General features: G+C 43.2%; 1 protein-coding gene across 1 annotated transcript in view; it reads right to left on the bottom strand.

Annotated features, from left to right (window-relative positions):
• Positions 1-27,026, bottom strand: part of SNAP25 (synaptosome associated protein 25) — a 79,159-nt gene extending 52,133 nt beyond the window's left edge. Inside the window, exon 1 of the mRNA XM_060123704.1 lies at positions 26,920-27,026. The gene's annotated coding sequence lies outside the window, so the exon portion shown is untranslated. The remainder of the gene's footprint in view (positions 1-26,919) is intronic.
• Positions 27,027-27,276: the final 250 nt, after the last annotated feature.

Below are 27,276 nucleotides of genomic sequence, written 5' to 3'. Positions count from 1 at the left end.
TGAGGGTTGTCTTTTCATCTTGTTCCTTTGCTGTGCAAAAGCTTTTAAGTTTCATTAGGTCCCATTTGTTTATTTTTGTTTTTATTTCCACTTCTCTAGGAGGTGGGTCAAAAAGGATCTTGCTGTGATTTATGCCATAGAGTGTTCTGTCTATGTTTTCCTCTAAGAGTTTTATAGTGTCTGGCCTTACTGAATTGTTTTTATAACCAGAAGAAACACTATAACAATGATGTACATAAAGAAGGGAAAGTGTTAATAGCTGAGTTGGATGAGTTATTGGGTTGGCTATGGAATATCATATGGGTCCTCATGGGTCTCCCTCCATTCATGCCTTATTCTTAGAGCCAAGCATATCCTTTATTGGCTTCTGTACATACATGTGTGAGTTTGATCATTCCTATGCAATCAATCAGGAAGAAAAACCTCTTAGGCCTCATTACCCATGGGCCTGGGCTCCAGATGATTGATTGGACTGAGGTGATTTCTATACCTGATGGATCATAAGACAGACCATCTGGAACAGAGATAAGTCATCTCAGCTAAGGTCACTCTAGATCAGCTAGCCCCCAGCTGACCTAGCAACTGACCACAGATTGAGCCTAACCAAGATGAGAAACACTGCCCAGCTGAACTCAGTCCAAATTACTGACTTAGAATCATAAGCTAAATAAATGAATACTGTTGAAGCCACTAAGTTGGGGGGGGTTTACTTGTTACCCAGGATAAGCTAACTGATACACTGGGTATACGTCAAGAGTTTGCTATTACGCCATCATCCTATTCTTCCCTCAATATCCAGCAGTCAAATTTCTTTTTACTCTTTTATGTTAAGAGTTTTACAGACAGTGGGACTATCAGGATAAGTAGGCAGCAGGCAGCAAGTAGAGCGGAAATAAAGCAGGCTCGAAAGACACATCCGTAATGGAAGGTGCTGTCTTCACGTCCTTTAATAAAAGAAAATAGGCCAAGAGGAAAAAAAGAAGCCTGACTTAATATAAATTTTTCACATGGCATCTCAGGAATAACCAGCCAGTCTATTCTTAGTCTTTTCCTCTATTGAAGCTGAAATTTATTTCCACTTTAATGTCTATCTTGGTCTGAAAGGCAATACTGAAGTTATGGGCCAGGACAGGAAGAATGGAGTTGGGAAAATAGTGTTGGCATCTCATTTCTTTCAGGAGCCTGAAAACAAATCAATGTAGGGCTGGACCCAGATGTTACCATCAATCTATCTCTTTACTGCTCTGCTGATGGCCATTAATTAATGAGACCTCAGGTGCAGCATTCTGGGCAGAACCAGGGTGTCCTCTGCAGCTTCACCCATCCTTTAGGTAGTAAGAAATCTCCTTGCTTACCTGTTGAGAAATTGCCTATTCTGTTCTAACTTTTGGGTCATATTGATTTTAATTAGATGAATTTGGCCATCTTAAGTGCCTGGAAGCACCACAGTTGACACATAGTTAACTCACCGCATGCCAGGTAGTGTCTGACCTCTCTGTGTGTGATAATCTCCACAACAACCCCATTATCATTTCTCTACCTTATACATGAAGAAACTGAGGAATAGGAAGGTTAAATAGCTTCCCTCAAATCTGAGGCTGGAGCACCCACCATTAATGCTTATGTTAGATCTCAGCCAGATGACAGGACGGTGCCTAGGATATAGTAGATGTTCAATAAATACTGTGTCTGACTGACCATGTGAGCCCTAACAGAGATGTTGTACCGCGTGCTGGCAAGCGCTCCTAGAGAATGACTATTAGTGATGGGTACTGATTAATTCTCCCCTTTTATCCCTACTTTTCCCTTTATAGGGCCACTCTTAGCATATCTATTCTTTATGGATTTTGAGGGGCCTATGAAATTCTTTATGGCTTAAAAGGTGGTGATTTGGTAGGAAGTTCAGGAGACTTGTCTGGAAAGTGAGATTTCCCAGCAAGCACACTGTTTTCACTCGGGTTCTGTGTGTGCTGTGGATGACAGCTGGGGTAGTGGTGGAGATTCTGGGCATGGTGGATAGCAAAAGCACCACCCCCCTACACACATCTGCCATTGTCAAGGTGGCTTGCCTCTTTCCTTTCTTTATGTTTTAGCCAAACGTCAACATTTCTTGGGCTCAGCTGATCGTTCAGCCTTCACTGATAAGGAGAACCTTGCAAGTACAATTTGCTCCCCTCTCAATAAATTAGTCAGCTCCTTTCATCTCTTTCTTTCCACCTTCTGTCCCCACCCCACAAACACATACAAATGTGCATGGAACACACCCCCCACCACCATACCTTCTTTTGCTCTCAACCAGGAAAATTCAATGTGAGACTCTATCTTTGAAATACAACCACTCAGAATCAGCTCAGAGTCAACATGGCCCCAGTGAAACCCCTGGAGTTCTGAGTTTTCCCAGCAGGCTTCAGACAGAAATGGAGTCAACATAGTCAAGCGTAAGATGAATTCCAATGAGCTCCACTAAATAATGCCAAACTCGAGGACACTAGTTACCTGGGCTGAAGGACATACAGTTTTGAAGTCTCGGGTGTCAGTAAAGGTTTGTTTAAAATTTCAGTCATGATGTGAATTAACATACTTTATTCCCTGCCAATTTTGGAAGCAGAAAGATGATTTTATATGGGGACAAGACAGGACAAGGGAAAGGACATAGCTTATAATTTACATGTGCTCTTGAGGTTTCAAATATGGCTGCAGTGGTAAAAAAGCAAGCCACAGCACTTCATCATGAGTCTGTTTAATTATAAATTCATTTAAAAACACATATCAAGCACCTGCTGTGCGGGAATTGTCAGTGTGAGTGTGTGAAAGATGAATAAGATAGCATTCCTGTCGCCAAGAAGTTTGTAGCTGAGTTCAGGTGCAGGAATATGGATCTAGAGACATACCCAGGCCGTGGACCTGGCAATACTTTGACCAGAAAACAGTACTTATTTTTGACTCCAGAAAACAGTACTTATTTTTGACTCCCAAATGTAAATTAATGTTCATTCTCCCGAAACATAATTTAATAGCTAATCTAAGTCTTCTTCCTTCGCATTACCAAACTCCTGACATAAAAATGAAGGACAAATTGATTCTCTTAAGCGTGGAAGACAAAGCACAAGGATCTGTTTTGAATGGTCCAGATTCTTTTATACTGACCACCAGTATGAGTTATTGAAAGCGTCGTCTTCCCCACTCCTATCTCCCTAAAATCAAAGACCTACTGAATTTTCCCAAGGGCACATTCAAGAATTGAGAAAGCAAGTAAGAAGGTAAGAAAGCAAGAGAGAAGGAGACTTCCTGTGAAAAGGATACTTAATGTCGGATGGCTTTTGGGGGAGCCATATCTTTCCATACATCCCTGATCTCCTTCCCCTAACCTACCCCCCAACACCCTTCTCTTGCCTGGTATAAATTTACCCAAGATTTCACAGATGCTTTCCCTGATGGTGCTCCCCTCCCCTGACCAGGCCCCGCCCCATTTTAAACAGTCTCCCAACACTCTATAATTTTGTTTGTACCATTTAGCGTAGTGTAGCGGTTGCAAGTATGGACTCCAAAATGGGATTCTTCAGTTCACATCCTGCCTCTGCCACTTTCTGGCTGTGTGCCTTTAGGCAAGCTGCTTAACCTCACTGTGCCTCAGTTTCCTTATCTGTAAAATGGGGCTAAGAGTAGTTCCTACCTCATACGCTTTTTATGAAGACTAAACGAGTTAATATTTATGAAAATGATGAGAACAGTGCCTGGCATATAGTAAGTGCTAAATAAGTGTTCATTTAATAAATAAACATAGTGGAATGAGTTGTTTAATATGTTCCTTTCAAATATAAGTTCCAACTTATTGTTTTATGTCACTGAGGTGAATTATTGTGGCACTAGATGTCTGATGCACAAGACTGGAGTAAGGAAGGCATTACTATCCACTATTATTACTACTGTTGGTACCTAACGTTTATGGACTGTTTGCTCTGTGTCTGGCACTGTAGTCAAAACTTTACAGGCATTGTCTAATGTAATTTTTACAAGTCTTAGAAATAGATACTCTATTGATACTCATTCCTCAGATGAGGAAAAGGATGCTCAGAAGGGACTAAACAATCTGCCCAAGGTAACAGCCAGGAAGTGCTGATTCAATCCCAGGAGATTTGAGGAGCATTCCAAGTTCTGGATCATTTGAGGAGTTCGCACGATAGTGACTGGGAACTAAGGCAAAGAGATGGGGACAGTATGATGGCCATGGAAATGTGTCTTTCAGATTTTTGCCTGTAGGTGGGGTTTGAGTACCACCTCCACCCCCCCCACACACACCCCTTGAGGGTGGGCTAGACTCAGTGACACATTTCCAAAGATAAGAGTATGGAAAGGGAAAAATAGTAACTCTACAGGGGAAAGACTTGGCAAGCACTACCTTGGGCAAGTAGTATAATATCACCAGTGATGTAATATGGATTTGCTGTCCCCCCTGACATAAGGTGATGAATAGGACACTTCACTTCTGCCATATTCTTTCCCAAAACCTATAACTCGAGTCTAACGGTAAGAACAACAGCAGACAAACCCAGATTGTGGGACATTCTACAGGGTGCAGGGCACTACTCCTCGAGACGGTCAAGGTCATAAAAAACAAAGAAAGATGGAGAAACTGTCATAGATCATAGGAGACAGGGAGAAATAACAACTAAATGCAATGTGGTATCTGGACTAGATCCTGGACCAGGAAGAGAACATTAATGGAAAAGCTGGTAGGATCCAAATAATATCTGAAGTTTGATTAATAGTAATGTCAGTTTCTTAGTTGTGACAAATGTACCATGTGTTCAAATGTACAAATGTGAAAATGTAAGGTGTTAACAATGGGGGATATTGGGTGGGAGGTGTACTATCTTTGCAACTTTTCTGCAAACCTAAAATTATTCCTAAATAAAAAGTTTATTTATTTTTTATTCCTAAATTAAAAATGCCTCCAGAAATTGTGATTTGATTGGTCTAAGATATGGCCTGAGCTTCGGAATTTTTATAAGATCCATGGGGATTCTGATGTGCAGACAAGTTTAGGAAACCATTGATCCACATTCTTAAGAGCTACTGAGTTGAGTGGTAAAGCCAGTTTCTTTTAAGTAAAGTCACAAGGGGCAGCTGCTTTAAGGTGGCTCTACCCCTGAGCTACTGGTTCCATCTCTGTGATGACGGTACAGTGGTTCTTTCTGGAACAGCACTCCTTGCAAATTTACTCTCACATTTATCCTCAGAAACAGGACCTTATCTCTTTGGTGGGACACTCTAATGTACTGGTTAGATTAATCCTAATCTCCTATTATGCTGGCTAAGTGGGTATTCAGACCTACCTTTGGAGAACCAAACTAAATGGAGTCACTATTGTCAGGGACAAAATGTACATGGTCAATACAGGCATATAAAGGAAATGTAAACTAGACTTACAGGAATTTACAGCTCTTCTCAGAAATCAGAAGAGGACACTAGCCAATCCTCAAACTCCAGGTCTGTTCATGCCAGCTCTGGATTTCCTTGTTCCCCTCACTCAGCTCCCCTGATCCAAATGAGAAAGAAGACCACTGGGCAACCAGTCAGCTGAAAAAGACAAATAACTTCCCTATGATCCCATAAAAATCCCTTAGTCTGTGAGCAACTCAGAACTCATTGCTCCCAGAGTCTTAAGTTTCCCAGTTTGCATGCAGGTCAAAGCCTTGCAATAAACTCATCCTTCTGCTTTGTTTTATTCAGCGGGCAGAGTTTGGTTTTTGACACCTTCTAGCATGCAAGGAATTTATTCCTGAGGAGCTGGGTGAATGAAACAGCCATGAATCAGTTAAGTGCCTAGTGGGAGGTGACTATTTAAAGGTTTTTTGAAGAGGACCTGTGGGCAATGAGACGCTTCTCCTGTAACAGACCTCCCAGGTTAGCTCATTTAATTTCTTTACATTTGGGTTCAGTGTTTTCTGGCAGCAGGGCGCTTCACAGACTAGTCATCTCCCTCCTTCACTAGAAGCGTAGTGGCTACCATAATGGATGCTGGAGGTGCCCTGCCCAGATCCCAGTTACTCTTTGCTGGCAGGTGTACCAGTTTCCCAGATGCTGAGCTTGCTGTGGCTCACAGGTTACACCTGTCATTTCTCCTGAGCCCTGCTCTTGACTGACAGGGCCCACCTCCCCTGAGATGCCTGGCCGTTTCCAGGCTGCCCAGGGACTGACTGATACAGAGCTACCTCCTTGCCTCAAGGCAGGATGAACTGTGATGCAACCCACACTCCAGAGCTGAGGATCAGACTGCTAGTCCACAGCTGAGATGGCATCCTTGCCAGGCTCTTACCCCTGCCCCATCCTGTTCCTCTCGTGTTATTACAGGCTGACCTGAAAATCCTTTCTTACTGAATCACTTGCACTCATATTCCACTACAACCAGGGAATCAGACTTACATCAGCCCGCATCCTGTTCCAGGCGGTGACTGAGGGGACAGCAGATAGGGTCCTCCAGTGGCCTCCCACTCCAAGGATGCTCACCAGCTGGCCATCCCTGTCTAGCTGGGAGCCCCTAGTAAGTCATGTCCTCTCACTGGGTCTCAATTTCTCCATCCACAGCTACCTCCTATTGGGCTCCCTGTTTCCACTCTTGTTTCACCCCAATCCAGAGTGATGTTGGAAAAAGATAAGGCACATCACGTCAGTCCCCTTCATAGAACCCTCCAGAGGCTTCCAGTACTCCCCCACCAAAAGCCAGACCCCTCACCAGGCTGTGCAGTCCTCGCTGATCTCCCGGCCTCATTTCACACCCCATCTTCTCCAACAGCTCTGGCCACTTGCTATTGAAAACACACCATCCTTCCTGAAATACTAGCCCCCACCAAGATGGTGCCTTCTTCTCCGGAGCTTGACTGCCATCCCCTCAGAGAGGCCCGCCCTCACCCCGTCTCACATTTCCACTTCACACTATTTTAATCTCCTGTTTAGCCCCTGTTCCGTCTGATGTGGTTCTTGTCTGTCTGCCTGTTTGTTGGATGTCTGTCTCCTCCCACTAAAACGTTACCTCCACGTGAGATCTTGCCTGACTTGTTCACTCTGTTTCCCCAGTGCCTAGAGCAGCACTAGGCATGTAATAGATGCTCAGTAAATACATGGGGGCGACAGAAGGAGGGAGGGAGGGAGAGTCGATGGTGCTTTGAACTCCAACGCCACAGCACGAGGATCTGAACCCACTGATGACCTCGGAGGCCCAGGAGGCTTTGCCAGGCTGCCTATAAATCATAGAACAAAGAGACCACCCTTGCCCCACAATGGCACCCCTCTGCCAGCATGCCCCCTCGAGGTCTGTCCCAATCCCTGTCTTTCTGGCCAAGTCCTCGCTGCTCTTTCTGGTTCAGGGAAGCCCAGCTTTGGCAGGACTCAGCGTGCTGAGGGCCCTACAGTCCACACTGGCCTCTCTTGAGCAGGATGGGCTGCCCTAGATTTCTTGCTCAGCTCCATGGAAGTTCAGAGAGGCCACAGGGCATCCCCATTACCCCCAGCAGCTGCTTCACAGAGGCGTATCCGTAGCTCATGTCAAGGACCCCCAGTGCCCACAGTGATTGCTGGCTCCACAGAGCGAATGAAGTCATTTGCATCAGTCTCCAGGGTTGCTAATGGCAAACTCTGCAAGTCGACTCCTCTAGAGGCCCCTGCCTGCTCTTCCAGGGCTCTGCGGGCCTTGCCTCTTCTGGAACAATGACTGTGGATTGAGGCAATCAAGGTCAGAAAAGTGCACGCGGGCCCCAACTCAGGCTGGCAGGCAGGTCTGCAAACAACCAAATTATCCAGTTCAGAGCGAGCGCTGGCTGCTGAGAAAGGGTCATTTGGGAGGCCGCTGACTGCGATGTGGATTCAGATGTCCTCTAGGGTAGGAGCCTGTAAATGGCTGCAGGAAGCAGAACTGACCTTTACGCCAGGGTGGGGGTCAGAACTCTAAGACAGCTCTCAAGGTTCCCACATAGCTCTGTGTGTAATCTCCTCTCACTGAGTGTGGGCATTTGTGAATAGGACAGGATGTCACTCTGTGATTAGCTTATGTTCAATGGAAAAGGGTAAAGTGATTCTGCAGGTGTAATTAAGGTCCCCAATCAGTTGATTTTAAGATCATCAAAAGGGAGATTTTCTGGGGTGGGCCTGACCTAATTAGGCAGAAGCTCTTAAACCAGGGAGCTGGCCCTCCCTGAAGAAATTCTCCTGCTGGCCTCGAAGAAGTAACCTGCAATGCTGTGAGAGGGTCTGCAAGGGGGCCGTGTGGCAAAAGGACCTGAGAATGGCTCCTGGCGACCAGCGAGCCAGGAATCGGCCCTACAATGCAAGAACTGAATCTGTCAACAACCCGAATGAGCTTGGAAGAGGACCTCAGGCTCCAATGAGGATGCAGCCCAGCTGACCCCTGGACGGCAGCTGTGAGACCCTGAGCAGAGAGCCCGGCCACAGGGTGCCCAGACCCTTGACCCATGGAATGTGTGAGATGTTTTAAGCCACTAAGTTTGAGGTAATATTGTTTCACAGCAATAAATAAGGAATACACCTGGGTTCCAGAGAGGCCCCTGTGGGTTCCCGGTGCTGCCTCCCCCAAGTCAGAGGGTTTCTACCTGCTCCTGTCTCCCTCCACTCCTCTGCTTAGGGAAGGCTCACGGGTATCTCAGTGTAGTGTGGAGGCTCCACTTAGCAAGCGTTATAACAAAGTCACAACAGTGTCCTTACTTGTGAGTGAGGGGGTTGAGTTGAAGGCTTCGCAACATTTCTTACAGCTCAACATTCCATGATTCTACAGTGTAATACCACCCCTGGTGGCACAGGGGTGGCATGGCACATTGAGTGGTTCAAAAGGCCCCAGAGCTGGGATCTAAGATGGGATTCAAAACTAGGTGTGAATGACCCAAGGCACTCTAACCTTCATTCTCCATTAAAGCACTTTGGATTGTACCATTTAAATGGCCTCTTTGGACCCATGGCGTGAAATTTACACTCACTGATCTATACCAGGGCATTTTCCATCAAAGACCTCTTGTTTTGGTTCTTTCAAGTCCAACTTTAATTTGTTTTTGTCCCATGAGGGGTGGAGAGTTTCTGCCACTCACCAATACTGACTCCAGAGCAGCAGAGTTCATACTGGCACTGATGCTCTATCGATAACGTTTTTCAAAGTGATAGCAGGGTTCCCATGAAGTCCGATATAATGGCTCTAAAATGGAGCTGTGCAGCAGCATTTTGCACCCCACATGCTCCCCTTTATATTTTTTTGCCATCTGGAGGCTGAAGTTCTGTGTTGACTGCTGTGGTATACTCCCTGGGACTGCAGGAGCTGCTGACTCCTTCCCACTCCCCTGCTGGCAGGCTGGAATTAATTATTCCCTCTCTTGTTCCTCACCCCACGCCATTTTATTTTTAAAATATTAACAACGGTAAAGTGGGACTTACATTTTTGTCTGATGCTTAAAAACAAACCATTTGATCCTGTTTGCTTGGGGCTCATGGGTGAAATCAGCCTTAAAATCACAAGATGCCACAAAGAGATGATTCTCCGATTCCTTTAGTAGGAAACCGGAAGTAGCAGGACCTGCCAAAACCCCTGACAGATACTGGTTGGAGGAGCACAGATCATGGGTGGGTGTGAGTTGAAGGTGTTTAAGGATCCGGAGATTCAAAGATGTAGTGAGCTCGGAAAAAGCGGTCACAGGGCTCAGGGTAAGGGGGGCCTGGAGGATGTGAGGGACAGTCCACTATCCTTAGAGAGGGTTTGCAACACTGAAGGAACAGGAGTTAACTCACTAGAGGCAACTTGAGAACTGGGCTGGGGTTACAGTGAATGGAGCTTAGACTTGAAAATGGACCTGGATTAGAATCTTAGCTCTGTCATTTTCAAGCTGAGGGACTAAGGTAATTTTACTTACCTTAAATTACTCACTGAATCTCAGTTTTCTCAGCTGTAAAATGAAACAAATAATACCTTGTAGGTTGTTATGGGAATCAAATGAGATGATGTATGCAAAAACCTTAGCTTAATGCCTAGCAGACGGGTGCTGAATAAATGGTACCCAGTTGGAGCCCAGTGAATACATGTTGAATAAATGAAGGGCTGAAATATCAGTGTGCCAAAGCTGGAGACAGCTGTTTTGATGCTTGGGGTGTCTGGAGATGACAAGTTGCAAAATCGTAGCAGCCATTCTTGATGCTCCACCTATATCACCTTGGTACTCACCTCTCCTGTATATTCTGAGAGCCTCTATGACAAGCATCTATGACTCGGCGCCTTAGGGATTTCTCCAGTCTCAGGAGTAGGCTTAGCCTCTTACTGGGCTGGGTGCAAGGTTACACTCCTGGGAAGAGCCCTTAGCCACTGAAGGATGAGAGTTGGTACATAAATACCCTAAATTCCTTGCCCTTCAGGTGGGGTAATTCAGGCATATTGTGTACTCCCTCTGAGAGAGGTCCTAGCAGGACTGAACCCCAGCAGGTGATACCCTGCACTCTGATGTCCCCTGTATTTGCTTCTTTCCCACCCCATCTAGCTCCCCTGCTCACTGATCACTGCTTCCTAGGATTATCTCCCAAATAAAGTATGTGCACTACATCCTTCTCTCAGGGTCTGCTTCTGGGAGGACCCAACTTAAGAGAGCATTCCGATTAAAGAATTTGAAGGCTTTACATTTTTAGTTTCTTTTGTTTTTTTTGCTTTGGGGTTTCAGTAACCTGAAGCCGGTAGAGGATTGAACAAGTGGACAGCTCTTCTGCCCAGGGTGTGATCCTAGGAGTCTGCCACCTGATATCTGAAGTGATTTGAGAAAATGAACAGCCAGGTCTCAGAATGCTCTTTGAGAGTGCCTGACTAGATAGCTGGGTGAGCCGGGCGTTGTCTGCTAATCTATGGAAGAGCTAAGATGAAGGCTCTCGTGGGTCTGCTGTGAGGCCCCGATGCAGGTGCCTGGTTTGTTTCTGTGACGCAGCAGCACAGCTGAAAAGGCTTCAGGGTTTTTTCCACTGTCTCATCCCTCGGGTTCCCATTTCCAAAGCACTCTTTGGATAAAGGGTTGGCTGAGGATTGTTTCTAACATTACGGGGAGATCTTGAAATTATAGGAGAAATCAGGGTTTTCTTAAACAGGAGGGACTTCTGGAAGGACAGAGAAAAAACTTCAAATACAACTGCTTTTGCCGTGACAAGCTCAAGTGAAATTTCAGATAAAGAAACATCATCACAAAACAGTAGGAAACTGATATTTTTTTCCAGTTTGAGCCCAGAAAGTCTTACTCATCCTCAAAGTTCAGAGCAGAAAATTTTCCCTTTGACTTTCTCCTGAAGTTACCAGACATCTGGGTCTGTGACTGCTTAGGTGCCTTGGAGAGATGCAGCAAGGTGTTCCAGGTGCCCTCTTGACCCAAGGATATCCAAAACTTAAGCCCAAGGGCTCCAAATCTGGCTGAGGAAGGAATTGGAAGGCTGACAGTGGCAGGGTAATAATAACGCATGCCCAGGTTTCCTGCTTTGTGGAATGTAGTGGAAGTTATGCAGCCCCAGGATGGACAGGTAGAGCCTAGCGCCAGCCTATGGCAGACGGAGGGGCTTTCTGTGACTTACGCTCCCAAGACTGGGGGGCTGTGGTAGATATTTTTACAAAAATGGCTGTAATAATTCCCCTCTCAGTATCCATAATCTGGGGGTGCCCCTCCCACACTGATTCTGTACTTGGCCATGTGACTTACTTTGGCCAATGGGACAATAGCAAATGTGGCCTCACCAGACTTGAGAAGTGCCTACACCTGGTGGCTTGCCCTCTTGTGCTGTTTTTGAATGGTATGTGGTCTAGTCACCCCGATTGCCCCAGCCAAGAGCCAGCACCAACCGTCACTCATGAAAGTGAGGATGTCATGGACCAACAAGACTCCAGCCAATCGACCAGCTGAATAAAGAACCGCCTAGGTCACCCACAGACCCATAAGCGGTAAGAAATAGTTGTTTCAACCCGCTAAGTTTTAGGGTAAATTGTTACCTAACGAAGACCAACTGTTTCAGGGTCTCCCAGCTGTCACTGGCACCTGAATGACATGAAGACACACCCCTCCCTCCACTCCATCGACTTCACCCCACCACGCCACCACCGAGGGGGCGGGAAGAGAGCTCAAACCCTGATGAGCCACCAGTAGAAATCTCAGGATGTTTTCATATCACTTTATAGCTGTTGCAAATATCTCAGAATATCATATTCTCAGCACCACTTTGAAATTATGGTAGTTATTGGACCAAATATTATTTAATGCTTAATTTTTAAAAGATTATATATTGCTATCCACAATTTAAATATTTTTATAACTATACTTTAATATAATTGGTTTCCTATTAAATCCTTTGTATTTTATTTTATACATTAAAAAATACCACTCTGCAAAGGGATCCAAAGGCCTCCTCAGACTGCCAGGAGGGTCAGTGGGAAGAACAAAAAAGCTAACTCTATTCAGATTAAAATAAGAAAAATACCCTGAAACTTGGTTGGTCTATTTAAGGCAAGCAATCTTGTCTCCAAATACTGACATAACTTAAGAAGACTAGGAAAAGTTGTGACAAGATAACCCAGGAAACTTCTAGCTGTATCTGATTCTGGCAGGATCACAGAACCACCAAGAATGCCACAACTTTGGTAAGCAGTGGAAACAAACTCAAATGCCTACAGGTGTTGGGAAGATAATACAGATGTATGGACTGAAGCAGGTATATGAAGACAAGTAGTGTTAGGCTCTGTGGTAAATTAGAGAAGAAATACTCTGCCTTAAGGCATTCAGATTTAAGGTGTTTGCAAACTCAGCACTGGCCAAATGAAACAAGTTTGTGGATAGTATTAAGCCTAGGGGTCATTAGCTTGTCATCCATGGATTAGGAGCAAAACTGAACATCTGTTCAATCTTCATCCTCTGAGCTGGCTCTGCCATCAACTTAAGTAGGTAGGTGATGTTTTCCAGGGCAATCAAATTTCTTAGGCCTCAGTTTGTATATCCACAAAATGGTTACTTTTTAAAAAATCATCTTCCTTTCCAGAGCTGTCATGAAGTTAAAAAATTAGATCACATTGGAGAAACAACTTGTAAAAAAAACCCCCCAAAATATCTTTAAACAAATGCAAGTGTTTGGTAAGTGACCTGATAAAAATTGTCTGTGTACATAGGACACATAATATGGCTTATTATGTCAACCTTGAACCTGGTTCTTCCCCCAATGGAATTGTGTGGCTCCAGCACATAAGACATACTGTTCGGTGATGCTCCACACCATTGGTGTGGAGCTTGGCGTTCATTCAATTCATTGGTGTAAGCTTGGCACCTGGCCCAAGCTGGACCAATCAGAGCCTTTCCCTGAGATTTTTTAACATGGGGTACAGAAAATGGCAGTCCCTTTTCTATAGTGGATGTGCAAGGAGTACAAATTAGGTGTCCATGTTTCTGATATATAGAGGGAGGAAATGACTTTTTAACAAGAGAAAATGAAGTCAGGGTATAGAAAGAAGCACAGGGAGGAGGCAGCACGAGAGCCTTGGTGGTGCTTGACTCAACTCGACTCAACCCTGAGTTGTTCCTGAATTCCAGCAACCTCTCTGCCCTTCCCATGGTTTGACTGTTTAACATTTACTCAGATTCTTTGAGCAATCAAACATCTCCATTTTTGCCTAAATCACTTACATTTGGGTTTTTCTGTCATGTGCAAAACCCAAATAGACATAAGCAATATAGCCAATCATTTCAGGACGCTCTACCTGGCAGCTCAGAACCATGGGAATGTTCCTAAAATGCTTTTATAAATGTTGGGTTACCATTTGAGGCTGGAGACCTCTGAGGGGAACAGCAGACTGAGAGATTTCCTGAGCAGGCTGTGGGCCTGTGCTGGAAAGAAAATTTGGAAAAGATGAGGCAGAAGTGGCAAGAAAGCACAATGCAATAAAAGAGCACTGAACTGTGAGTCAGGAGCCCAGGCTGTAATGCTCACACTGTGACTTTGGTAAGCAATTTATCTCTGGGCCTAGTCATTTGTCATTTTCTAAAAAGTGCTAATTTGTATGTTCTGCCCTAGCAACCCAAATCTATAATTCTATGTAAGATGAGTGCTAAAAAGAAGGGTGATGTGAGCCATCAGGATCTTTTCCCCAAGGGCAATTGGTGCTCTGATACAGAGCAGAAAACAAAAAATTGTAGGATGAGTGGGAAAGGGTCAGGCCCCTTCTTGCACCTGTGGCAGTTTATTGAGGAGCCCAAAGCAAAAGCAATGGGAACTGTTTTATCCTGTGCACAGTAGGTACCATTTCCTCTCTGGTGTCCTTCAGAGGTTGCAGGCTCGGACTGCAGAAAGAAGGGACTATCCTGTCATCTGGTGAGATTTTATACTTTGTTAACTTTTGGGAGCAAGATTCTGGGAGCCAGAGATTGAGTCATTGTTGCAGGGGAAAAAAGATAACAAAGAGCCCTATGTCCCCCACACACAACCCCCGTCTTCATTCTGTGGACACTAGTCTTCCTCATCCTTCAAACTCATTCTGATGGACAATAGCATCCTTATAACTAGGTCAGAAGAGTGAGTGGAGACTTCTATCCAGTGCCCCAGGACAGCACTTCTCTCTCTAAATACCTAGTCACAGCCTTTGTAAAGCAGAGAAGAGGGGAAACACCTCATCCTCATCAGACCAGTTCAAGATCAATGTGAACACTTGAAGGAGCTACTAAAGATCTCTAGGATATTGGTTCTCAAACTTGAGCATGCATCAGAATCACCTGGAGGTGATGGAAACGGAAAACTCTTCCCCCATTCCCAGAGTTTCAGACAGTAGGATGGTGTGGGGCCTGAGAATTGCATTTCTAACAAACTCTTGGGTGATGCTGGTCCAAAGATCACAGTTTGAGAACCAATGTCCTAGAGTAAGGAGCCACTGATTCTGAAGGGTCAGTAATATTGCACTTGGGATCTTAAATTCAAACTCAAGTTCCCTCTTTTATTAGCTGCGTGGAAGGAGGATCCATTCTCTGCCTCTCAGACTCATTAATTCCTCCCTTGTCCCTTAAAATAGGAACCTTCACTCTTTGGGAAGATTAGTATTAGGAAGATGGTTTCCACCATCCCTTGCACCTCTTTCTTTATTTGCCCTTCTAACCCCCAGCTTAAGTGCTCTGTGAGATGGGAAATTGGCAGTAAGCAAGCATACCTCAGTCCTCCACTTGGCTTTTTCTTTTTCTTACTCATAGCAAGGTTGCATTTTCTGCTCCTCCAAGCTGCAAATCTTCTGCGCCTTGGGAGGGGTGAGTGGGGGAGTAGGGGCAGGACCTAAGGTATTCTAGCTGTGCCTGACTACACTTATCCCCATAGCTCTTCCTCCTTTGGTGGCTCTCCATGTCTAGACTTGGAGAAGGACTAGAAGTAGAACTAGTCTGATTCTGGCTGCTGGTTCTAACCATTTTCTCCCAATCAAGCTTTGACAAAAATCCTGATATTTTCGTCACTAACGTATATATCAGTTGGTTCGTGGAGGTGGAGAGAGGCAGCAATTAGCACCTTAGTAGGACCTTGACCAAACAGTATCCTCTCTGAGTCAAGTGTGGAAAATTATGTTCACCATTTAGGAGGTTGTGTAGAAATTAAATATAATACTACTAGCTACAATGGACAGTAATATAACAAGTAGAACATAGTAGGTGCTCAAAAGACAGTGTGGATTTCAAAAATCTTTCCCAGCAAGCTCTCTTGTCCTGTAAGCCTAGATTTGCAGGAATTCTCCCAAAATTGGAGGTCATTGCTGCATAGAGAATTGTTTTGGGAGCATTTGCCAACTTTGGACAGGAATCATTCTGTGAATGCAGCCTAGGATCATACATTTTGCAGTTCACATAACTTGCTCTGTTATATATATATTATATTTATTGGTTTATATGAATATAGCTAAAGGTTTTGACAATGAGGTGATGCATGTAGGAATCTTGTACCTAAAGCTGGCTGCAAGCAAGAGTCTGTGTTTGCACCTGTCTGCCTATATATTGTGTGCACATACAAAAACACACATGCAATATTTACTAAGGAACCCAACACTCCCCGACAAAAAACATTACACTCAGTACAAAATGAAGCCAACAGATGCAGCTTCAATAACGGTTCACTAAATAGCTCACAGCAGAATTATTTTTCTTAAGCTAAAGAAGGGTAAGTAATTTTGCATATCATTTCTTTTTAACTCCTCAAGGGCCCTAACACCCAATGCATTAAGCAAGAGGGGCACCAGTGTTTCATTAAAGCATAACCTGAGCTTCTTCATCTCCAAAGTTATCCTGAAAGTCACAAAGCCAAAGCAGAGATGCAATTCAAAGGCATTTTAAAAACCCTCCCACAAATAGAAAAAATCAAAGACTGCTGACACATGTTCCCATTTTATCATGCATGCTGCTCAAGCTAAAAAATAGTATGATGGCAGGACCTGTTACTTCTTTAAGCAAAATCCACATTATAAAGAGGAAAAGAAGCATATGGCCTGCAATAAGAACACTGGAAATCTGGCACGGCAAACAGCAGACAATAGAACATGATAACAACAGTTCATTCTTCTCTCCCAAGTGGAGGTAACGATACTTCACAAGCATTAGCTCAGAGTCACATAGCAACTACAGGACGTATGCATGGCAGCTATTGCTTTCTTTGTACAGATATGAAAACTGAAGCTCAGTTCAAGTTAGGTAAGTTGGTCAGGGTGATACAACTGAAGTGGCAGAGACGGGCCAAGTATGCAGCCCTCTGACTCTAAATTCTTCATTAGCATTTTAGCCCCTGATGCATAGGTGATAAATCCAGTGCCCCATGAGTTTGTCTGGATATTTAGTTTCTCCAGGTAGCTCATACCACCACATCTCACCTGACTTTTTAGTCCGCAGGACTGAGTTTTTGGATTTTGCTGACTCATGTTCTACATATCAGGAGCATACTTTCTATTAGAAGATCTCAACGGATTGTGTGCGACTCGTGGGAAAATTCATGAGGTGGTGGGGAAAAACATGGGCTTTGCAGTCAGAGACAAGAATTCCAAATGCTTTTAAGGTTGCCATGGAAATTAAATGAGATAATGTATGCCAAGGGTCTAGCTCAGCATACTATGGGCATTCAATAAGTTAGTTACTTTTTTCTTATGGTCAACAAGTGGTACCTCCATTCTCAGCTGGAGAATGTAGGGCACAGAGTAACTGACCAGTGGTTTTAAAGTTGTTTCATAAGAAGGACTGGGGGTAAAAGTGCAACATTCAATGCTCCATTGGTAATGGCTTTTTCTCAGTGATAAATGGGACTGATTTACCACATCATGCCTCAGTTTATTTTTCTCTCCTAGGCAAGAGGACACTGGATGTTTGAAAGGATAGGTTAGAAATTGATGTGTTTGGAGGACATTTTCTAGGAAGCCAAATGAACATGGAGAGCTTCTATACACCATGCCACCAATTCTAACAGAGAAGCAGCAAATATGTGGCCTCAAAGACAAGAGATGGCTGAAGCCACCAATCTACTTCCCTGGTGACTCTATGTCTCAGTGAACATGTGAAGAGGGGCATCAAAAATATTCTTTCCATATTAATGAAAAGTAAAGAATTTTGACTGTACTATTTTATATACGTTAAACAGCTTTGTTTTATGTGTGAAATTGACCTAAATAGGTCATAGGCAATGGTTCTTCATTTCTTTATATAAACCTGCTTTCAGCAATGCTTTTCATGAGACTCTTCAGATCCTTCATTAGCATTTTAGCCCCTGATGCACAGGTGATAAAACAGCAGGTCAGAAAAACAACTTATTTGCCAAAGTTTGGCAGCTAGTTGGGATGAACAAAAGTGCTTCCTTGGGACATAATTTTATTCCAACATTTAGGGTGAATCTGTATTCCCAAGTTCTGATCATAACATCTGACCAATTAAAGAAGGAATTACTTACAGTGGTAGAATTCTTTTCTCTGCAAAGGGGTAGCTGGTATCCCCACTCACCCATTCTTTTCCTGTATAGCTGGTGTGTGACAGGAACTGTTATAGGTACTGAGGATTCAAAGATGGTTAAGATATTGCCCTTGCTCTCAAAGACTTTTATATTCTGTTAAGGAAGAGAAATGCATAAGTACATAATTACAAAGCAATGTGATAAATGGGAGCTTTGCTCATTGGTAAGAAGAGGTAAATTTTGAAAAGCAAGAGCTGGGAAACTAATACATTCTTCTATCTGATCCTGAATCTGTAAACTTGTTTAATGACAGGGAGTTTTCAGAGGAGGAACGTGGATTGGCTCGGGAGGCACTGTCATCCAAAAGATGCTGCCGCTTCTCTGTCATTCTGTTCTTGCATTGCTTCATGAATTTTATAGTTGGGACTAGGTTTTCTAGCCTAGGAGATACCATGTTTCTTGAAGCTTAACCCGTTCTCCGCATGAGTGGTGGGGAATGGTCTATATAGGGAGAGACTGGGATACTGGAATATAACATGTTCTGAAAGGAAATTTTAGCAATACTGCCACATAAATAGAGGCAAATTTATACAAGGGCATATCTTAGATATTTACTAAGTTCCTTGATGGCTGAGGCTGGTTCTTAATTTACATTCTGTTTATGACAGCAACCTTTCCATGGACACTGATCACTCAGTAGAAACCTTTAGTCAATTGCATATTTGGACAGACAGCCAAGTTCTTTTCTAAGTTGGGTTAATGTCTTAGAGTCTAAAAGGGATTCTATGTGAAACATGTCTTCTAAAATAATACCTCAAAAAGGGATGCCCATCAAAATACACGGAGGGCAGAATCATTCATATTTTATTCACTGCTCTATCTTCAGTAACCAGTACTATGTTTCCCTGGCACATGACAGATGCTCAATAAATATTTGTTGAATTAATTAATTAGTGAAGAGTGCCATAAGGACAGCTGATTTATGTTTGAGGAATACAGGAATAGTCATCTTGAAACTGGAAAAAGTAGATATGTTCAGCAATTTCTCAGGCATAAATTAGGAACACTATCTTGATTTCTAGTGTTATAATGAAGTTATAATGGACTTTCCTATTAAAGTAAAAAAAAATTCACTCTACAGGACTACTGCATATTGAAATAGTTTGCCAGTGTTCTTTCTAGCAGACTTACTGGCATTTATTTCCTTCTACTTTCTGTTTATCAACGGAAAAGCTGCAGCGTGATTTACCTGTAACTAGCTGTCAGACCAACCTTAGACTAACTTCAGGGAAATTTAAGAAATATACTGTTTTGCAATTTGTCAGTCACTATTCTATGAAATTGTACAAAACATGAATAAAGGTGATCAGCAGTTTGGTCTGAGATTTTCCATGGAAGGAAATTCTGTTCAACCTGTAGGACTCTGGGCTGAATTGAGAGATTTCTCTAGAATAGGAATGAGGCAGGAGTACAGGGTGACTCTAGCCTCAGGGGGCACCTAAGAGGCTTCCACTTTCTTACATGTTGTCATCAGTAAAGGACAGAAACCACTCATTCAAGCCTGCAGGCATGAAAAGTCATCTCCTAAGTTCAAAATCTGTAACTAGGGTCATTTGGATGTAGGAAGTGATGGGGAAGCAGGGACCAGATGGTCATTTTGTCAGACCTACCATTCTAGCAGGAAAATAACATTGCTCTTCAAGTATAAAATGGACCATCTTCAAGTATAAAATGAGGTGAGTCAGCAGAAAGTGCAAACAGTCTCAATTTAAGACCTGAGAATTAGCCATCTTTGGGTAATAGGAACCAAATCAAATCAACAACAAAAAACCCCAAATAGAATAAAAGATAAGTAAGTTCTTTTAGTTTTCCCTTCACAGGGATCATAATTCAGCTTCTTTTACAAGCTAAGAGGATCAAATTTATTTTTCCATGACCACAGAAAGCAGTTCATAAACCTAGCGCAGCTGTCATTCAGTACCAATCCGGTGTGAGCATTGTTAATTCACTTTGAGTTTCACCAGAATGGTTGTTAGGCATTTAAAAGGAAGCACTAACCCTTAAACAGGATTTACCCCATCTCTTTTTGGGAATACAGATTTGTTCTTCTCATCACTACTGAAGCTAACCTCTGTGAGTCAGCAGTAAGAAAATCAGTTAGCAACTCCCCTTGTCAATGCTTTACTGTGATGGAAAGATGCTGAAATCTGCAGCAAGAATGAGTTTATAGCAACAAGGAGAACATGGCTTTTCTGGAACTTGTGAATTTAATTAGTAAATATTGTACCGCCAACTGCTAACCTCCGAACTTTATATCTCATAGGCTTTAAAGCTTCCTCCTCTCCTAGTCCCTTGTCCTTGAAGCTTTTTTGTAATGTTATTTTACCATCACCTCTCCATCCTCCAAATTTTATTAGTTTTTGAGCTGGCTACTTAAATCATGTAACTCAGATCATATGGAAATGTTACTTTTTAAGTACTTAAGAGCTCACAGACTCTTTAAAAGCTTCTGTTTCCCCTTTTCTAAGAGGCAGAGGAAAAAAGAGGAATGAGGAAATAGCAGCTAATAAATTGCTTTAAGTCAGACATAAAGACATGATCAAAAGGGGGTCTAGAAAGAAATTTTTTGTAACAGTTAATTAGGTTGAAAAAAGAATTACAAAAAGTTTAGGCAGGTTGTAGAAATAGTCTGTTCCAGACAGCAATAAATCTGAGTGAGAAGGAGGGGAGATCCCCATAGCAGTGATGACTCAGATCAGGGCTTTGAGGAAAAAGTCAGGATTTCTTAAGTCTGACCAGAAAGACTTCAGAAAGATGATGTCAAAGAAATTACTGAGGGAAAAATAGAGAGAGATTGAAGGGGGTGCTGTGGATATAATTAATCTTACAATGAGGGAGGGAGTCAGGTCAGTTACTGAAGCAGTATTAAGGCAGTGCCATCTGAGACCACCAGGTCACTGGTGTCAGACTTACTACCTAGAGTTTTCACCACTGATATCATTGACTTCTGAATGGCATATTGGAAAACATTAGTTCAATTCTGCTGTCATTCTGCAGATGAAGAAACTGAGTTCAATAGAGATTGAATGACTTATTTAAAGAAAATGACAAGCAATTGCTTCAGGGCTAGATCCAGGTCTCCTGGCTCCTGATCAGCATCCTTGCCATCATGCTCAGCTGTCCAACTGAAAGGGAAAAGATATTGCAAAAAAAAAAAAATCATATACATTCTCTGTGCCTTATTTAGCCAGTATGAAAAATGTGGGTGATGCAAGAGGTAGCAGAGTATATAGTTAAGAGCTTAGACCCTGGAGTCAGACTGATTACATTTAAATCCTGGCTCTGTTCTGTGATGTAAGGCAAGTTACTTAGGTTTTCTTTGCCTCAGTTTCCTCATCTGTAAAATGGAAATAATAATAGCACCCTGATTATAGGATTGTTATGAAGATTCAGTGAGCTAGTACTGGTAAAAACTTTTAGAATTAGTGGTTCTCTCTTCTCTCCCACAGACCTATTCTGATTAATCACTGCTTTGGGTATCTCTGTTCTAAATCAGATTTATGGCTTACTAAATGTTACCTAAATATCATATATGAAATGTTATCTAATATCATATATGACTCTGGTTTGTATCATTCACTTGGAAATCAGAAACTGCTTGGACTTTTATATTGGGTGAAGTGCTTTGAGATCCTTGTGAAGAAAATTATGTAGAAACAAGTAGCTATTATTACAGCAATGACAGTAATTCTGAAGAGTTCAGAGTGCAGACAGGGTTCTCTGGAAATTTCTCTGAAGCCTCTTTCCTCTTGTAAGAATAATTTTTTAAAACCTCTTCCTCCACTCATCATGTCCTGCTTCCTCAATGCTCTGTCATATCTCCTCCTTCCTACTTAATAACTTGGAAGGCCTTCTGCACTCAGTTTAATAACCACCAGTCTGAACTCCTAAAGCATCAAACGTCACTACCTCCAATTTTGCCCCAGGGAGTCAGCTTAGAAATCAACAAGTTACCCTAAGGATGTCTCTCCTGCCAGTGTTTTGGTGAAGAACAGATGAGAATAGTCCCTTGACACTTCACAGTGAGAACTGAAATAGCAACAAGATCTATGTCTGCAACTGCCATTTAGTCCTCCACATGAAGCCATTGACTCTTTCAGTTCAGCAGTTCTGTCAGAATTTGGAATTGTGAAGCTCTGCTGTGAGAGTAGTAACCACAAGATTAAAAATGAAATGGGTATAGTTCAGACCTCAAGCAAGCGCTGGAGTGAGGGTAATCAGCAAAAGTCAGCTAGGCTGCTAGGATGGTAGGGAAAGAAATATGATATACTGCCCACCACACCTCAGTTTTTCAAAATTTTACCATAGTATCTTTTCCTTCCTTCTTTCCTTCCTTCCTTCCTTCCTTTCTTCCTTCCTTCCTTCCTTTCTTTCTTTCCTTCTTTCTTTCTCTCTCTCTCTTTCTTTCTTCTTCCTTCCTTCCTTCCTTTCTTTCCTCCCTCCTTCCTTCCTTCCTTTTTTTTCCCCCCAGTTTTAGCCACTTGGAGCTGGTTCTATGTGTCATGCTGCCTGAAACATGAACAGAAAACCTGGCATCTTTTTTCATCTATCCAGTCAGTGTATTTGACAGTGCAGAATACTCAGAGGGCCCAAGAGAGTGTTTGCGTGTTTATCATTCAAGTGTACCTGCTGGACACCTCTCATCCCCAGACGCCTGACCCGATTTTCAATCTTCTTGGTAGGCACTCATCTTGAATAATTTGTTCTAGTCAATAACGAAAAATTGAAACCTACAATTAACTTCTGGGTAGGACTTAGAAGCCCATGTATATACTGAAGGGTGGTCTTAATAGATGACTAAATGAGGACTGGTTACTATTTTTTTAATTAATCATCCTTTATGATAACAGTTTGCTCCCCTCTATTTCTGGAAGAATGTAAATTTAATTCCACTCAGTCAATAGCAATTCCAAGATGTTAAAAAAGACATGGTTACTTTGTTATATCAGCTTCTGCTCAGAAATCAACTTTAGAGGATAAAGCACTAAGTCCTCAGTGTGGCATTCAAGGCCTTTCATAGGCGGCTCCAACTCACAGTTCCAGCATATTCCCCTTTATAAGCGTCCCACTTCACCCAAATGGATGGGCATTTTCAGGGTTTGCTGACCATACCTTGGGCTTGCCTAACTTGTAGTTCTGCCTATGCTATAACTTTTACTTAGCAGAGTCCCCTCACCTCTCTCCAACCTCCCAAACCAGCTCAGGTCCTGCTTCCTGTCTCGGATCATTCTAGTCCACTGAAATATTGTCCTTCTCAGAATTTGCATTCCTTATTTTTGGTCGCATTGACTTGGCAAGTAATTATACACTCCCTCATGATTTTTCTTCTACTGTTTTATTGCACTTTCCTTCTGGTATTATTAATTTTTATTGTTTGTTGTTTTCATTAAGAGTACTAGATGTTAGGGCTTCCCTGGTGGTGCAGTGGTTGAGAGTCTGCCTGCCGACGCAGGGGACACGGGTTCGTGCCCCAGTCCAGGAAGATCCCACATGCCGTGGAGCGGCTGGGCCCGTGAGCCATGGCCGCTGAGCCTGCGTGTCCGGAGCCTGTGTGCTCCACAACGGGAGAGGCCACAACAGTGAGAGGCCAGCGTACCGCAAAAAAAAAAAAAGAAAAAGAAAAAAAAGTACTAGGTGTTAAACTTATTGAGGTCAAAGACTATATAAGCATGAGGTTTTACATCCTCAGTGGGGTTCATTTATGTATCTGGTGCTCACTGATTGAGGAATGTCTTCCAATCAGGTTGGTCCCTGCTGACAAGGGATGACACTGCAGAAATATATTTAGCACTGAGGCTGAAAACACCAATTGCCTTACCTTTATAGAATTGTAAAGTAGTTCCATGATGTGAGAAAAATAGTTTATTCATAGTGCATCATATAAAAAGCAGAGCTATCTATTTTTATCCTTCATGTCTCCTTTGTCAACCTCTTTCTCAAATTATCTCTCATTTCTCCTAATCGTCAAAACCTACATGCTCTGTTGAAGGCTGGCTGCTATGAGAAGAGGTGCTACTGGCAGATAGATCAGTCTTCTGGTTGATAACCATCACGCTGGGGTCAACACCTAGAGTTTAGAAATGTCTTTATATAAGCGAATTCAGAGGCAGTTTGTATTGTGTTTGTGCATGTGTGATCGTGCATGTTTAACGAAGTAAAAATAAAATTGTGAATTCTTGGGAGATTTACCATGGAGAGGTTAATAAGATTACAAATTGTTTCATATTCTGAATGCCAAGGTGGTAAAGCAGAAAATGCCAATGAGCAAACAAGCAGGTACCACTGGAGGGTCTGTGTGAATGTTTCCTGGCACATCTCTGTGTCCATCTGCTCCTGCCTCTGCTCACCATATTGCCCTGGATTGTTAAAATTTAAAACTTAAAATAGGAAATCTCTTGATATTTTTCCTGAAGCTTATCAATAATGTAAATGTTAAATTCATGTTTCAGTTACATTTTTTAAAACTTTTCAGTAAGCTATTAGCTCCATAATTGTGCACATCACCACTTCCTCCCAGATTTGTACCCTTTGCCAGCTTCACTGCAGTCCTCTACCTCTGCCCCCACTACCCCAGTCTTCCACTAACAAACAAACCCAGCAGTAATTACTAATGTCCAAGCACATAATTCCGGCAGTGTTAGGCTTTTTCATTTGTCGCAACTACGCAGAGAGCTGTCTGGACATGCAGCATGAAGTCAAAGCATTTTTCAAGACTCCTACCCATTTTGTCTCCCCTCCTCCTATCACTGAAACACAGTTATTTATTTCATCTGCAGATTGCAGAGTTGTAAAATTCTTCCATGCAGTTACATACTCTTGAATAATAATTTTACATCCATTTCCAGCAACAGATCTGTATATACTTATATGGAACCACATGGTTATCCTTAAAAAACACTAGGAAATAAATAGCTGGGAATGAAAGTACCTTCTCTATGTGGACATGGCATTGGAGCACCTCTAATATATAAATGGTTGGAGTTAATGACTAACTAAACCCAATCCAAGATCTTATTTTAAGGCTTTTCAGGGGATCATGATAGCATTTCTTTAACGTGCTGTATAAACATTCTTACATATGACGCTATTACTCTTATTTAACAACTACTCAAATAGCACAGTTTTGTTCCTGGTCATTTTATGTTGATTTTATCTATATCAAACAGCTGGGAATATCCCTGTGATAATTTTTGTTCACTCACAGGCTCCAAACGTCAGAGTAGAAAATGGTTAAAGTACTTATTACTGCCTCAGCAAAATCCCGCAATGCTGTAATGGAAATTGCAGTAGATCTTTAGGTCAGAGTCCAGTTTCAGCCTAACACCATGGTCCTTTCATCTGCATCACCCTGAAGGACACAGTTAGATTCCCCTGAGGAAAGCCAGTCTTAATGTTGTCAAAATCAGAAACTATCCTGAGATAACAAATGTCCATAGGAAATACTTCCCCTCACTCTGAAACTATGGCCAAAGAGGTTAAATCTATACCCTGTAAGACCTGTAATATTTCTTAGAGATGTATTTTTATGGGCATGTGCTTGTGTCAATGCCTAATTACAAGGATGGGAGAGAGGAAGAAGGATTCATTATTAAAGTTGATTCTGCTTAGTTCAACTACCCCTACATTTTTTATCAAATAGAAACATGTAGAAAGATATATCGCTCCTATAAACAGATTGTGTTGGCATCTTCATATATACCTCATTCATGATCACCCTGGATCTGTAGACAGATCTGTTCTGTGTTTAAAAAAAAAAAAAAGAGAGAGAAAAGAAAGAAATAAACAAAACCCTTGATTTCTGACTGGAGGATAAATGCAAATTTTTAAAAATGTGTTTGTTTTTTACCTAAAAAGGGGGGGGGAGGGGAGGGGAGAGGGTAACACAGAAAATTTCCACAAGTAGACTTTTTTTTTTTTTTAGGCTATGCAGGAGCTAAGGATGGGAGCTGGTAATTGCTTCCAAAGGAGTCCTGTAGGCAGGATTTTTTTTTTCCTTTCTTTTTTTCTTTTAACCTACTACACCTGCTCTATTAGGGGGTCTCCGTGAGACCTAAGTCTCAGAGAAGCAATTTGGCCTGCAGCCCTGGAACATCTAGCCCCGGCCAGGCATCTCTGCAGCAGGTAGGTGCGCCGGGGCGGCCGGACCGCTATCCGCGGTGCTGAAAGGTCGCGGGCGCCAGCGCCGTCCCTTGGTATTGCTGTCCAGGGTGCTGAGCGCTGGCCGCCGCAGTACGGAGGCGAGCCCGAGCCCCCGCCCCCGCCAGCCTTCCGCAGAGCCCTCCCACCCAGCACTACCCGCCCGCCTCCCGCCAGCCTGCAGTTGACGTGGAGCAGGCGGCATAAATCAAGTCCGTGGGGCATGGAGGCTGCTGTGGCGGCTGCAGCTCAGCTTGCCCGGGGCGGGAACTCCCCCTTCTTTCGCCTCCCCAGCGCCCACACCCTGCCTTCTCCCTAATTCTTCCCTAGATAATAGCGCCCTAACGACAAGTCCTAATAATCGGGTCAGAACCACAGGGTTTGTTTTTCTTGATCTACAGAAAAAAAACAAAACAAAACCAAAACCCCACAGCCTAAACATCTCTTAAAACTGCATCGCAAAATGGAAGAGACAGAAGGTCCCACTACTGTTTAAAGAGAGTAAGTTATTATTCCGTACGTATTCTTGCACTTCCTCCCCATCGCTCCACCTGCACTGTTCCCATTCATCCCTTCCCCAAGCAGCTCACCTCGAAAATACTTTATAAAGCCCCAGGCGGGAGTCTAGCCAGACGCGCACACACGGAATACCGCACCCTAGGTGCACAAATTCTTGTATTTGCCCAAGCTCACTTGGTCTGCCCAGCTGTGGTCCCCTCTGGGTATGTAGCCATCTAGAGCCAGAACCACGACCTGGGGAGGGGGGCTCCTTACCTTGGCTTCTCCAGAGGGTGGTGTTCGCCCGGTCCCTGCAGGTTCCAAGTGTGGAGGAGCCGCCGAGCTGGGAGGGAAGGAAAGACAGCGCCTGACCTCCTCGAGGTTTCGTCTTCAATGCAACGTGAGCTCTGCCCTCATCAAAGATGGCCGTCCCTTTTGACGTCAGCAGCTTTTAATAGCCCTCTCCTGGAGAGGCGGGGAGGAAGTGTGTTGAGGGGAGGGCGGAGGGAGGATGGGGGCGGGCGGTGGGAGGGGAGGAGCCGCGAGGGGCCGAGCACTTGACTCAGCTCCCGGTTCGCTGTACTGCAAACCTTTGTATTTTAGTCTTTTATAAACACCAGAACGGGACGATTC

This window comes from Lagenorhynchus albirostris, chromosome 15, assembly GCF_949774975.1.
Source record: "Lagenorhynchus albirostris chromosome 15, mLagAlb1.1, whole genome shotgun sequence".
In the NCBI taxonomy this organism is placed as follows: domain Eukaryota; kingdom Metazoa; phylum Chordata; class Mammalia; order Artiodactyla; family Delphinidae; genus Lagenorhynchus; species Lagenorhynchus albirostris.
This window is presented reverse-complemented; position numbering and strand designations above follow the sequence as displayed.